A 12,159-nucleotide genomic window follows, 5' to 3' on the forward strand; every position below is an offset into this window, starting at 1 on the left:
TAGTTGAGTGGCTTGATTGACAAAATTTCAAAAATATTGGTCAAAATGAAAAGAAGCAATAGTTAGCTTGTCACTGGTATAGTTTACCCTTTATTTTAAATATTTTATCTTTAGATTTTTAACTAATTTATAATTATATGTTGAGTCCTTTAGAATTTAAATTTTTATAAACTAAATTAATGGTGCTCATCGCTGCTCGTCGAGCGTAGAAGAATCATCCTTAATTAAGATTATAATTAAACAACCGTGAAATATAAATGATCAAGAAAATCTAAAAAATATAGAACTAAAATATAAATAACTATTTCCTTCATAATTAATGATCAAATTTAGAACTAATTAAGGCATAAAATATAAATGATTTAGATTATGATGCAACTTTGAAACGAAAATAAATAACTAATCAAGAAAATAAGAGCAATGATAAATGGATGACTTACCTCAAAATTGATAGAGATAAATTTTGATCTTTAACTAAAATACCCCGAGTAAACTCGTGCTAATAATGTGTTATAAAATAAGCAAAACGAAGCAATAATGGAATAAGAAGAACAAAAAGTATAAGAATAAAAGAGGAGAATTGTATTATTAATGAGTGGTCAACAATGTTTTCTCTTAATTTCATATTTATAAACATAAGAAGTAGATATCATATAGAACTCTAACTTTAATTGATATTAAAATCCTAATACTAAAATATATAAAAACCATATCTTACAGATAGAGATAAAAGATAGATATAAATATCTCTATAAATAAATATTCATAACAATAAATAATTTATCCTATTAATTATTATTAATTTTCAGGGCGTTTATATTATTGTTGTTTATTTCCATAGTGGATCAGGTTCATTTATTTAGCATTGATTAATCATGTAATATGCAATAAATGTTCTTATGTTTTGAAGTTGATCTGTCATTATTTTTCCCCTTGCAGGATCCGGCTTTAAGTGCCTTGTTTCTAGAGCTAGGAGGTAGATTGGTAAAACTTCTTTAAAAAAAACAATCACTTAATTCAGGCATAATATTAAAATTAGCCCCTAATATTTATTGAAATCATTATTTTAATCTTTATTTTTTTAAATATTTCGGCTACCAATATCTTATTTTAGGACAAAAGTCCTCTAATGTTTGATGAAATTGTCATTTTGACTCTTATTATTTTATTATGGAACATTTTATCCCCTAACGTTTCATTTTATGATAAAAAAAAGTTCATGTTCTGGAGAGTTTACCATTTATTTACAAATGATTTCCATCTATGGAGGGGACTTTACTAATGATTTCCATCTATGAAGGGGACTTTTGTCCCAAAATAAAATATTGTGGAACAAAATACTCAAAAAAGATATAGGCCAAAATTATCATTTTAGTAAATGTTAGATTGATTTTGATACTACGCATTTAAATAATGTTATTCCGTTCGTGCTTTACCATACGGGCATCCAATGACAAATGTAAGTGTGATTCAGGATGGGCAAGTGACGATCATGAAATTCGAGTTTCTTTATGTTAGTTATTCATTTTATCGATGGTTTCCACCGTGAATTTTTATTTATATCCACCCCATATAAAAAAATATTGTTAATAGGCATATATTCACCATCAAAAATACTTTAAAATCCGTCACCACAAATATTGATGCATATTTTCAGTTAAATGCGTGAGAATCTCTTTATAGATGTGAAATCTTAATGATATGTTTCATCTGAAGCATCGATGCGCTATTAGATAAGCTAACTTTAGTTTTAAGATAAGAATCTGATCTTCGTTTACAAGTGACTTTCCTTGCACATTTTAAGTTCTACGGGTGATACCTAATCTTAAGAAAGCATAGGGTGATGGCAATCGGAAAATTTTACGAATTCGTTGAGAAAAAGAGGAAACCGAAGCATAAATAATTGTACCATTTGATCTAAATAGTTGGTTAATCGTACTAAATTTGATTAACCGTAACTTAATTATTAAGAAACAGTTAACTGCTAACGGTACGATTCGTAACATTTTACAAACTTCCTCCTCTATATACGCCAAAGTCGTATCTGTTGCTTGTGAGTGCATGCAATCCGTTTGTAAATTAAAAAACTGTCATGTAACTGTTGTAGCCGAGTGGAGAAGTGAGAGAAGTTGAAAGGTTTTCATAGTTTGAAGGTAGATTGATTTGTAGAAGGTTGAACCCTAGTTTTATTCAATGCCCCACCAGTTGCAGTGCTGTGCTACTATTACACTACATTCTCCCAACAAAAGACTTGGGTGATGAAGCAGCAGCAGGCAGGCACTATATGTACAGATGAGCATGGATATATTAATCCTCTTGCTTTGTATCCACAATAGAGTTAGCGGTCGAGGAATGGTGTAATGCCTTTCTTCTTCTCCCAACAAATCAACATAACGTAAATCAACTCGACCATATCTGAATAAGTGACTCGGGAAGGATTAGAGAGAGTTACAGGAGTAGTTGAGTTCATAACTCGGTAAGCTCGTTGTTACCGGTAGAAATGAAGTGAGAGGAAAAAACAGACGGCAGCCACAGTTGGCCATTAGTTGTGGCACCAGAGAGCAATGCAGCATTCCTTGATTCATGGTGTTAATCATTCGAAAGCTTACTCTTTCACATATAAAAGCAACCACATTCAAGCATAAACATACATCTTTTAAATCATATATCTTTCACAAAAATGACATTTATTCATTCATAACATTCGAAAAAGAGTTACTTTGACAAAAGATATCAAGAAGCATTTATGATGAGAAATATTACTCCCATGTCATGTACCATATCAATCTCATTTTTTATGGTAATCAAACTTGACAACTGCTCTGCTTATAGTGTCATCTTAATCTGAAAATAAGACAACAATTTTCGAGTCCGAAAATTCACAATGTTCGGAATTGAAGACTATGAAAGATGGATAGAATCAGGACGCTTACCAATAGCAAGCGTTGTGCCGAGCAGGAGAAGTTTCGATGCTCAGTAGTTAGCAGACCAATCTGCAGCACTTCCGACTTTTTTCATACCGGTAGATTCCTTCTTTGCCTCTACATCGACGCTGAAAGTTGCACCGCAGACATGACCTGAACTGTCCACCCTCGGCACCGGCTTCAACTCGTTCAGAGGATGCTCGTAGCTCCTTAACCCTCCGGAGGATGTGAAGAAGCACCCTGAAAAGTAAACGGGGGGAACTGCAAAACATCAGGCATCGAAGTTCTCATGCTACTATAGCTGGATACAGATATGTTATGGAGCCGTGATTTACCTTTCGGGAATGGGGCAAAAGACTTCCAGCAAACTTTCTTGACGGTCTCCGTATCATCCGCAAGAACAAGATGGCCTTCAGCATCGGTTCCCCAGAAGAAAGGTACACTTCCATCAGCATCCTGCAGAAGATAAACGTGAAAAACTACACCATATTGAAGAAGAAACCTAACAATGAATTTGGATTCACTTACTGAAGCTATAAATGTGGCTTTCGAAGAGCTATCGTAGATAACAAAAGCAAACTTCCCTTGGATATCTCTTACAACCTGATCAGGAGGGTATGGACCTCTGTCTCGGAGTGTTCGGTAAGCTTCAATGACGATGATTCCCTCATTTGCAGTCTTGTTCAAGCCATATTGTTGCTTAAGAACAGCAACATTCTCGATGTGGCCTTGAAACAAGCAGAAAATGTCATCCACAACAGCAAAGATTCTGGGAACGTAAGAAAAATCATGAAAAGTAAGCTTCCAAATCTCCGTAGCATAGTGAAAACAATAAACCGAAACAAATAAACTTGTAACAATCTTGTTATGACAAATCTTGACATAGGGAATTAATAAACATAATCATGCAAAATCCAGAAACATTGACCGCTCAACAACATCCTAATATGATCACGTTTAAACAATCCATGCCCAATACCCACGATCTATATATGGGGAGATGACCCTCTAAGCATAGACCAAGGGAGGGCGGTCAGACCCCTGGAAATTTCAAATTCATATATAGTTTAAGCAATTTTTTTGGTATTTTCTATTGATAATTTATTTTTTCAGCCTTGAAGCACCCCAAAATTTCTAATATAAACTCTTAAATTCGCACTCCTAACATATAATCTTGCGTCCATCCCTGCCTCTAAGAGCATGGGGAGAAAATATTTGCATCCAACACTCACCCACACCCCAAATATAGTCAATCTATCTTAAACTTTCATCATAAAAGAAACCATATTTAGGGATTAACACAAGCATCAATTCTACTTATTTGCACGGACATGGAGTATTTTGGGATTAAATTGTTTGGTTCTAATGTCTAAGGACTAAACTGCAATTTTATAAAGAAACTATATCTAGATACTTCAACCCTCAAAATCTCATAAGTGAACAAGCAAAAAATTTCAAGTAGTGTGAAGAAAGATGTAACAACTAAATTAAAAAAACACGAACTTAGGTTTCCTGCAAATCAATAATACACATAAAATCTTTGCATCAAATTTGAGCCACACAAAAAAAAGCATAATCAGAGCAAACAATAAGGAAAAAGAAAATAAGAAGAGAATATTCATGACTAAATCAGTAAAAAGAAACTGAAAGGAAAAAAAAGATCCAATAATGAAATCTTGAAGATGATGAAAAAGTTACCTGGGAAGAAGTGGGTTTTGCTTTTCGAGAGAGTAAGCCATGAAACCCGAAGAACCAAGATTGACAGTGACAGAACCGGGATGAATAGAGGCGAATGGGCAGCCAAAAGCCATTGTTAAGTGCTGAAGCTGCGCCAGAGTCACCAGGAACATTAAGAGCATCAGGGCTCTTGGCAATCGATTTTTCGAAAACTGCTAACATTTTCTTTTGATCCTTTTTATTTGCAAAGAAAACTAAAGCTAGATGATGAACGATCTGTTGATGTGGCCTATATACAAGAATGGGAAAATGTTTCAGAATAATAGTAAGGGTAAATTACCTTTTTCATCACTCAAATTACATCCTACTCTTATTATGATTACTGAAATCTATTTTTTAAATTTAATCACTCAACTTTCGAAATGTTCCTCGTTTGGTCACTCTACGTTTAAATAATTAATGATATGGCATGACAATTTACATCAAAGTAATATCGTTTAGAAATCTTATAAACAATTAAAATTAAACTAAAATGATGTTATTTTGGATTACTATAAAAAATTATTTTTTCTTTTCTCATCTTTTTCCTTTTTCTTCCTTTTTTTTCTCTACCTCAATGTTAACGAAACTCATATTTCGATCACTATATCAAGTGTAGTCCTGTTTACCATCAGCCACCGTCACAGAAAGTTAATGAGTTTCAAAAATTTTCAACAAACTTATCTCGCCTTTATGAACACAAATCTAATATATGTTTAACCGAAACTAACACAAGCTCCACGAATTTTTTTATTTGAAAACTTCAAACCATCAGACATCACTTCTGAAAAGCATTAGGAATTATGAAGCTCGATCGATCAACCGAAATATGCCAAGAGGGGGTGAATTGGTTTTTTGAAGTTTAGGGAGTAAGGAGTATAAAGATAGATAAATTTGTACAATGATTTATAGTGGTTTGACTTATCAACAAGTCTACATCCCTACCTAAGCTCCTTACTTAGGATTTTCCAACAAATCTACTAATTTGTTCTTTCTTTTTTCAAGGATCAAGAGTGCTCCTCACTTAGGATTTTCCAACAAATCCACTAATTTGTTCTTTCTTTTTCAAGGATCAAGAGTAACATTTACAACTCCCTAGTTTTTCACTTGACTAAACTAGAACAAAAGCCCATTTACAAAGGAAAAGAATTGTAAACAAGAAAACCTCTAAAAAGGAATGTATTTACAAATTAAAGCTCACAAAAACACAAATATTTACAAGAGAAAGAGAAATAAAGAATGAAAAGCTTTTCTTTTGTGTTTGATTGCTTGGATAGGTGTTGTGTTACCTTCTTCAACTGTCTTGAACTTGTTTTTATATGTTGGAATGAGTTACTAGCCGTTTCTAGTCGTTTGGAAGGTTTGGAGCCATTGGAAAACTTTCAGTACACAAAGTTTCGAAATTCTGAGAAAGTTTCAAAACTCTTCGAAAGAGCCATTGGAAAAATATGATCATTGGAGCCAAAGTATAAAAATTTTAGGGAAAGTTTCGAAACTCTTGAGATAGTTTCGAAACTCTTAAAAAGTATCGAAACATTTTGAGAAATTGTCTTGTAAAGTTTCGAAACTCTTGTAGAAGTTTCGAAACTTCTGGTTAAAATACTAATTTTAAGGTTTTGATTGGACTTTGAATTATTTTGATGAAAACTTTGAGTAAATTCAATTTAGTCCAAAAATATTTTTCCCTTATTTGTTATATCAAAATATTAGTTCTACAATCTCCCCCTTTTTGATATAACAAAACCTTTGAAAAAAGGGTTTTTGGCAAAAGCTTCCTCTTATCAAAACATTTAATGAAAAAGAGAAATATTTTATAAGATATTAAAGCTCCCCCTCAACAAATGCATATCAAACAAAAATTTGACTTTAAAAGCTTGACACTTAAAAGACATTAAATTTCAGTAAAGATCAACAAACATGTTAGTAACACATGAAATTCAATATATCCAAGTCTAATGTACTTTATACAATACAAATTGTTATATTTAAGTGCATGTGCATAAAGCTATCCAAAAATGTTATACATTTGAAAATTTGATATCAATTGTTAGAGAGATATCATTTGCAATAAATATGCATAAACATTTAAATTAAGGTCAAAAATTAAAATTTGTAAAAACAAAGCATTAAAACCAATTTTGACCAAAATTCATTATGATGAACAAACATTTATGAGAAATCATTACAACATTAGAAAATGTTCATCACAAACATTGTTTTAACATACATGAGATAGAAAACATAATACTATTTAAAATAAAACTCATGCATGCTTAAACTAAATGTGCAACCAATTATGCAAGACAATCAAAACAAGCTTAGAGTTACCCATTCCATATCAAGTGTGGCTAGAGCATTTGAGTGTCTTCACTTTCATCACCATTGCTCCCACACTTACAAGAGACATTTATTTGGATTTTGATATCCAAATTGCTTTGGATCCTTGAACGTTAGTTTCAATGCCCCTTGTTCTTTTAGGAACTCATACTTGTCTAATTTTAAAACATTTTCATTTCTTTAAGGACAACTATGTTCCAAATGACCATGAAAATGGTAATGCGAGCATTTTGCCATTTTTAAACATAATGAGTGTTTTAGAAATTAATTTTTTTTCTTTTGTTAAGCTTTCAGGCTTAACTTTCAAATCAAAATTATCTTTTCTAAATCTTTGGTTTGATTTTTGAAAGCTCAAAATCATTTTTCAACATTTCATTTTTTTTCTAAATCAACTTTGCTTTCAAAATCAAATCATTTTCAACTTTAAATTTTGAAAAAAAAATATATTTAGAATTCATGTATCAAATTTCAAATACAATCATCATAGACATCTTGTAACTCTTTAAATGAATAAGAATTTGAATCAAAAGAGTTAGAAGTTACCATTGAATCTTCTTGATGGCCATGAGGCATAGATTGGCTATTTCATCATCATCGAAGTTTTCTTCTCACTCTAAGCTGCCAAATACCTTTTTTTATCCTTCTTCTTTAGGAGAGGACATTCATACTTGACATATCTCGTCCTTTGGCACTCAAAGAACACCGAGAGACCTTCTCTTTCTGATTCATGTTTCTTGTCTTCTTTGGTTGTCATGAATCATTTAAATTTCTTGAAGAACTTGACAATTTCCTCTTCTTACCCTCTCTTCCCCTCTTCTTCACTTGAGGTGTTTTCATATTCAGTAGAGGATTTCATGGAAACACATTTCTTTCTTTTCTTGTTTCTTCTTTTCTTCTTGTCTTTCCTCCTTTTCCATCATCTCATAAGTGAGAAGGGACCCAATAAGTTCATCAAGCGATATAAATTTTAAGTTATTCGCTTTAATGATTATCGTCTTCTCCGATTGCCAAGATTTTGAAAGAGAATATCATCTTCCTAACAAGCTTCTCGTTAGGGATAATCTCCATATACCTTAAGACCGTTGACAATCATGGAAAATCTATCAATCATAGCTTTGATGTCTTCATCTGGTTTCATCTTGAAATTCTCATAGCTATGATTGAGAATACCGATTTTCATTTCCCTCACTTCATCGGTTCCTTATTGAGTGATTTGGAGCTTGTCCCAAATCTCTTTGGCATTTGAACAAGAGAGACTCTTCCATATTCATTTGGGCCTAATGCACAAACAAAATGAGCATGGCCTTAGCATTGAGTTGGAACTCTTTCTTCTCTTTACTCCATTCCGCCATAGCTCTAGTTGGAGTAGAGTAAGCCGTAAAGATAGAGCTCCAAGCATCTAGATCGGTAGCTGAATAAAGAGCGTCATCCTATTCTTCTAATAAGCATAATTTGCTCCTTTGAAATAGGGTGGCTTGCTAACCATTTGAGAATCTTCATGTAGTAGTGCAGGAAAAAGTCATTTCTTGATTGCTTTAGGAAATTAATAGGAGCCTTTAAGGATCTTTACAAGGTTGTTTAACCTTCGATTTATTACCTGTTCTAATATCGATTGTTTGGATTTATGAAGCTCGATCGATCAATCGAAATATGCCAATATGGGGTGAATTGACTTTTTGAAGTTTAGGGTAAGGAGAATAAAGATAGGGAAATTGCACAATGATTTATAGTGGTTCGATTTATCAACCAAGTCTACATCCATACCTAAGCTCCTTACTTAGGATTTTTTAACAAATCCTAATTTTTTCTTTCTTTTTCAAAGATCAAGATTAAGCTTTACAACTCCCTAGTTTTTCTAAGGTTAAACTATATCCAAAACCCCTTTACAAGGCAATAATTGTAAACAAGAAAACTTAAAAGGAATGTGTTTACAAATTAAAGCTCACAAAACACATATATTTACAAGAGAAAGAGAAATAATTAAAGAATGAAAAGCTTTTCTCTTATGTTTGATTGCTTGGATAAGTGTTGTGTTACCTTCTTCAAGTGTCTTGAACTTGTTTTTATATTTTGGAATGAGTTACTAGCCTTTTCTAGCCGTTTGGGAAGGTTTGGAGCCGTTGGAAGACTTTGTGCACACAAAGTTTTGAAACTCTGGGAAAATTTCGAAACTCTTCGAAAGAGTTGTTAGAAAATATGACCGTTGGAGCCAAAGTATCGAAACTTTAGGGAAAGTTTGAAACTCATGAGATAGTTTAAAACTTCTAGTCAAAATACTCATTTTAAGGTTTTGATTGGACTTTGAATTATTTTGATGGAAACTTTGAGTAAATTCAATTTAATCCAAAAAATATTTTACCCTTATTTGTTATATCAAAATATTAGTTCTATAGAATTTTCTATTTGACCACTAGAGCGTTGAGGGTGAAAAATGAGATTTTATGACTGAAAATGAGTTATCAGATATAGAGTTTAATTGTATTTTAGTTATTGGAATTTGAGATTTAGGTTTTAATTGATGTTTTATGGATTCAAGTGAATTGAAGTTTGAATTTGGATTCAGTAAATTTGAATTAGATAATCTAAAAAATTTTGGGTCTAATGGTCGACGTTAATGACGGTTGACTCAATGTTAGTCCAAAAGTTAATAAAAAGGTCAAGTCAATACATAGTTAAATATATAACGATTGAGACATTAAAATAAAAATAATTTAAAAGTTCAATGATTAAATTAAAATAATAATGACCAAAATAGGAGTAAAGAATAAGTGAAGATTTTGTGCAATTTACCCTAGTAAACCAAAGGCAATTTTAATTCCAGTACCGGCCCTTGTTTAATTTTAGGGTAAATTACAACTTTGATAAATGAACTTTCGTGCGATTCCTATTTACTCGTTGTACTTTCAAAATTTTCAATTTGCTCACTCAACTTTTAAATTTCATGTGTTGGTCACTCAACCGTTATATAGCTAATGATGTTATGACATGGCAGTCTCTAAAAACAACGTTGTTTTATATCTTACAAAATAAGGGTAAACTACAAATTTGATAACTGAATTTTCGTTTCTATTTTACTCACCGTACTTTCAAAATTTTCAATTTGCTCATTCAACTTTATAAATTAAGTTTTTTGGTCACTATATCGGGGTTAGATGAACGAACATCCGACGGAGGTAGCACGGTGAAAGGTCAAATCGACTTGGTTTTGGTTGGAAAGAGGAGAGGACTTCAACGATGGCAGGTGAGACGACGGATGCAAAAATCAATGAAAACCGATGGGAAGCTTTGGTTTCCCGACAAACCTTCGATGGTTTCTCTACAACGAACGTCAGGGAGCCTTGACGATCGACCACCATGATTGATCGCGGTGTCCTAACGCATACACCGATACTGGCAGTGACGATCACCGTCCAACGGCGACTAAAATCAATGGTGAGTCATCGAACGGTTTCCTATGATTTTACGATGAATGACGGGCTTTCTTCAACGATGAAGTGCAGGGTTCAAAATTGACGATGAATGACGGTGCGAGCCACCGCTAGCCGGAGATGGGTTCGATGATGAGGGCAGCGGTGGACCATAGTTGACGATGAGAAGTTAAACGACAGAGTGAGCAAAATTGAAAATTTTGAAAGTACGCTTAGTAAAATAAGAATCATATGAAAGTTCAGTTATCAAATTTGTAATTTACCCTTTATTTTTTCTGACCTGTCATAACATCCGTGGCTTTTGACGATTAAAAAACTATTTCTCTAAGCCATGTCATAATGACATGAGAAGTTTAATGACAAAGTGATTAAAAAAAACTCAATTTTTAAAGTTGAGTGAGCAAATTGAAAATTTTGAAAGTATAATGAATAAAATAGGAATTACATAAAAGTTCAATAATCAAATTTGTAATTTACCTTTAATTTTAATAGAAATATTAGGAATGTATTCGTTGTTACGGGATGTTAAATCATAAGATATTACACCGACTTTATTGGTAAAAGGGAATTACACCGACTTTATTGACCTGATATACTATTTCAAATATTTGGTTGTGTAGAAAATAGTTGTTAGAATATGACAATTGTCTTAAGGATGCCTAGTCCGTGTTCTCGGGGCATAGGCAATCTAAGTTTGACCGCGAGGAGCCCAAAGCTGCAGATTGTGGAAGAAAGACTGCGTCAAGATGACGATTAACATGAGCCAAGAACAAATCTTACTCATTAGGCTGTGTACAGATGATAATTTAAACTAAAATTGGTGGAATCTGATTTGATTTGACTTAATAGAATCGGACATTTAAAAAAAAATTAAGTTCACGTTGGATTAAGTCAGATTTTATAAAAGAGTTAGGTTAAGTCGAGTCAAATTTGGATCGAAAGTATCTGAAGATAATTGTTTAATTTCTTCAAAAAATTTATAGATAAATGCTATAATACATTATCTCTTTATTATTATTTTTAGTTAAGTCCTTATTTTATATTGAGTCAACTAAATCAGATTTATTCTAAAATTCGGATCGAGTATATTGAAGGAGATATATATTTTGTGTCAAGTTTGGATTGGGGGATATATATCTTTGTTGGGTCGGGTCAATTCAATGAAGAGTATATATTTTTGACTTGAATTCGGTTGACCAACAAATTCATGTACGTTTTAATATTATTGTTGGAAGAATACACTCGCTTTCTAGGATGCTCCTCAATAAATTCATTTACGCTTTAAATTTTACATTTATTATGATTTAATTTTATTAGTATCACAAAGCTTCATAAAATTTTATGATTTATCTTTATTAATATCAACTTGCACAAAATGTGAGATAGTGATTAAGGGGATTTGTTATTATCCTTTGAGGTTGAGGTTTGAGCACAACAAAAATGTCAAAGATATAAGTGTTTATTATCAAAATGTTAAAAGTCTTTGAACATATACTGGATTCGGATAGTATCTGATAGTCAAATATGAGATTCTATTAAACATCCGTTAGATTCATCTCGAATTAGGATAAACCTTACTTTAAGAATCTTTTATATATTGGAAATTTTGTAATTTGAAAAAAAAAATCATTTTAATTCTTTTAAAAATTATTTGAGTTATTCAAATTGACGAATCATATTTATAATTCAAATTTATTTAACTTTCAAAAACGACCTTAATTTATTAATTGAAACATGACCTTAATTTATGAATT

At 32.1% G+C, this 12,159-nt stretch overlaps 1 pseudogene; it reads right to left on the reverse strand.

Moving 5' to 3' along the window:
- Nucleotides 1–2,883: 2,883 nt before the first annotated feature.
- Nucleotides 2,884–4,850, reverse strand: LOC120152673 (annotated as a pseudogene).
- Between the last annotated feature and the right edge of the window lie 7,309 nt (nucleotides 4,851–12,159).

This window comes from Hibiscus syriacus, unplaced genomic scaffold (genome assembly GCF_006381635.1).
Source record: "Hibiscus syriacus cultivar Baekdansim isolate YM2019G1 unplaced genomic scaffold, ASM638163v2 tig00111095_pilon, whole genome shotgun sequence".
Lineage (NCBI taxonomy): Eukaryota > Viridiplantae > Streptophyta > Magnoliopsida > Malvales > Malvaceae > Hibiscus > Hibiscus syriacus.